Below are 3,441 nucleotides of genomic sequence, written 5' to 3' on the forward strand. Positions count from 1 at the left end.
ACACCAGGCTGCTCTTTACTCCCTCTAGTGGCAGAAACCATGTAAGACATACAACTACTCACATGAAGAAATTCCTAATATATGATTTATATAGGATTAACTTGTCTTACCTGTCCCCGCCGCAGGAACTGCTGAAACAGACAGATTTCAACCTTCGCCCATCACGGCGGGCAGAGTTGTGCCAACCTTCAGGATTTTTTGGGTTCCTTCTCAGAGGAACCTCTTACCTGGACCTTGTAAAAGACTCTGCCAGAAACTTTCGTGCCACTGTTTAAATAGTACACCAAGTCTGTTTTTTCCCAGAGCCCAGTCTTCCAAAGGAGAGGACTTACAGGCAAAACCTTGTTTCTTCGGATGACGAGGCCCGGGTACCATATCATCTTGGGAGTCAAAATATCGGCCCGAGATATGGATCCGGTTATCATAGCCCTTAGACCCCTTGCAGGGACCTGTATAGAGCTTTCTCCATAGCACATGTTTTACGTGACCAACCACCTTAGACACTGGCGAAAAAACTGAGGTGTCTCCCATATGGGAGGGGTTATATAGGGGAGGAATTCTCCTTAATTATGGTTAGCCAGTGTCCAATCACTGAAGGTGCCTATATAACCCACTATGTAATGAGCTCCTGTGTCCCGTGATGTACTCTCAAGAAAAGTAAACGCTACAGATAGATGTGCCATGGTCAAATTTAATGAATGGGGTTTACATCAACTTTAACTATCCTATAGCTTTTGGATCTATTGAAGCTGCTACTTTCACCATTCAATTACATTTTTACAAGCAAAATTGACTTAAAAATCTATTTTACAAGTTAAAATGAATCAGATTGGGATTCTACTGTAGTTTCTCCAAGCTAAATAAAAAATCTATTTCACATTCAAAATATGTGATGCCAGGATACTGTGTTGCTTACACTGTACAGGAAAGTAGTATTGTTCTGTAATCATTGCATACATTTACATACATACATACGTTTAAAGGCATCCTCAAGCATGTACAGTAATTTAAAGGATTGACGTTTATCTAATTGTTGCATTCAAAACAACCTTTCCGAGCTGTAGGCTATTTAAAAATTTTCTTTTAAGTAAATGCCCCTATGGTGTAGTCCAGCCTTCCGTGATATTTTTTTCCTCCTAATTAGCCTTGAAAATGGCTGCAATATTCCCAATGTGCCAATATTGATCCCTTATACGTTAAAACATAGAATTTTAGTTTTAAGTTTGGGTTTTTCAAAAATCACACAGGATACGGCAAAGCACCCATAACTAAAACTTAGGCAGATTTGTTCATCCCCACCTGAACAAAGTAACCCATTGGGAAACATTGTCTGTACATTGACCTGTGTACTTCACAGCAGATTTGTTTACTAAAAAAATAGGTGGTGACCCTGATTTATACTGGTGCCTGGTCGACTGGACTAAGAAATGTGATACATGTTTTCTCACTATTCACTACTGGGTCTGGCCACAATAACAATTAATATCTTACAGTATTAAAAAAAATATATATCAAGGTGCAGTTTGGCTGTGGTAGAATATGCAAAAGGCTCCAACATTCCCATAATCAAATGTTTATGTTCTTTTTTCCCGGTGAAGCAGAGGTGATACTCACGTTTTGTTTAATTCGGTGAAAACCATCAAAATTGATTTAACATTTAAATTTCACTAACTGTATTTTATTTGCTTTTAATGTCTTGGTGTGAATGATCTTTTACAGTCTAGTGGACGATGCCTTCTCCAGTACAATGCCTTCCTGAATCCTTATCACTCCCTCTTTTAGTTAATGATTTGCTTATGATGGGAAATCAAACTTCTCAGTCAGAATTCATTTTGCTTGGCCTGTCAGACCTCACAGGTTCTCAGATCCCAGGATTTCTGTTGATCCTCCTCATCTATGTGGCTACGCTGGTTGGGAATCTTCTCATGATTTTCTTGGTGGTCTCAGACTTCCACCTGCAGACCCCCATGTACTTTTCTCTGGGAAACCTCTCAGCTTTGGACATCCTCAGTTCCTCTATTTCAACATCTCATTTGTCTTTTGATATGTTTACTGGAAACAGGCTGATTTCATACCCAACTTGTATCTCCCAGGTCTTCTTCTTCCCCTGGTTTGGCAGCACTGAGTTCTTTATACTTGACATAATGTCCTATGATCGCCATGTTGCCATCTGTCATCCTTTGCATTATACAACCATGATGAACATTCACCTGTGTGCTCAGATTGCGTTCTTTTCTTGGCTCTTCAGATTTGTCTGTTGTCTGGTGCACATATTTTGTGCACTAAGACTGGCCTTCCCTGACCCCACCACTATCCCTGGCTTGTTCTGTGAACTTTATCAGCTTCTTCAACTATCATGTTCTGACACCTACCTCAATTACTTTCTTTTATATTTTGATGCTATAGGTTTTGGAGTCCCTGGATTTATTATTACTATCCTTTCCTATATCTACATTTTCAAAACCATCCTGAAAATTAAAATAACAGATGGAAGATGGAAAGGTTACTCCACCTGCAGTTCTCATCCTCACCGTGGTCTTCATATTTTATAGGGCCGGTTTTTTCAACTACTATCAACTCGAAAATAAGAATTATCTGGCAGGCAGATTGATTTCTCTATTTTATGCAATGTTCACTCCTCTCCTAAACCCGATTATATACAGCTTGAGAAACAGTGGCCTGAAAGGAGCTCTTCAGAAAAGTCTATCCAGAATAGGCACCATGTTCTGAATTGTCACTGAAAGAGAACGGCACAACAATAATATTTGTTTCAAGACTGCTTTATTTTTAACAGCTTTTTTGTATTTTTTTTTTTTTTTTTGGAGGGGGGTTAATTTTAGATAAAATTTAGATAAAATTTGTAATGCTAATCATCACTTGCTTAAAGCGGAGCTCCACCCGAATTACCACTCCTATGCCCTTAGTATTGTATTGTGGTCTAATTGCAGGATATCCCCCTTACCTTGCTGCTGGCATCTTCTGTGTTTCTTTCTTTTTCAATTTCCTGCTCTTGGATTCTCCGGATAGGGAGCGGTGCGGCTGTGGATATGGGCGGGGCTTCAGCGGCAGGTCTGCGCTTCCTGTTGGCCGCGCTGTCTCCTGGGATCGTTTTTTCAATTTCCCAGGAGTCTGTGCGGCGCCCTGAGTTGTTGTCAGCGCTCGATTTGTTTCATCTGCGCATGCACGAGATTGGCGATTGAACGGGCGCTGCATGCTGGGACATCAGCAGCACAGTGACCCAGAAGAGAATGCCTGTGGGCTTCACATGCCCACAGGCAAGATGGAAAACGTCAGGAGACGTTTTTATAAAGTAATTTCAATCCGGAAAACGGCAGCAGGAGACTTAGAAAGAAGAAAAAGTAAGTTAAACTATTATAAAAGGTACTCCTTGGCATTTCCCCCAAGAAAAAATAAATAAAACGGCGGTGGATCCCCGCTTTA

General features: G+C 40.5%; 1 pseudogene; it reads left to right on the forward strand.

The window, feature by feature from the left end:
* The first annotated feature begins 1,799 nt into the window (after positions 1-1,799).
* LOC143925616 (olfactory receptor 1f45-like) lies at positions 1,800-2,730 on the forward strand (annotated as a pseudogene).
* Positions 2,731-3,441: the final 711 nt, after the last annotated feature.

The sequence above is a fragment of the Lithobates pipiens genome, unplaced genomic scaffold (genome assembly GCF_037356315.1).
Source record: "Lithobates pipiens isolate NorthernLeopardFrog02 unplaced genomic scaffold, aLitPip1_a1.2 Scaffold_22, whole genome shotgun sequence".
Taxonomy (NCBI): Eukaryota; Metazoa; Chordata; class Amphibia; order Anura; family Ranidae; genus Lithobates; species Lithobates pipiens.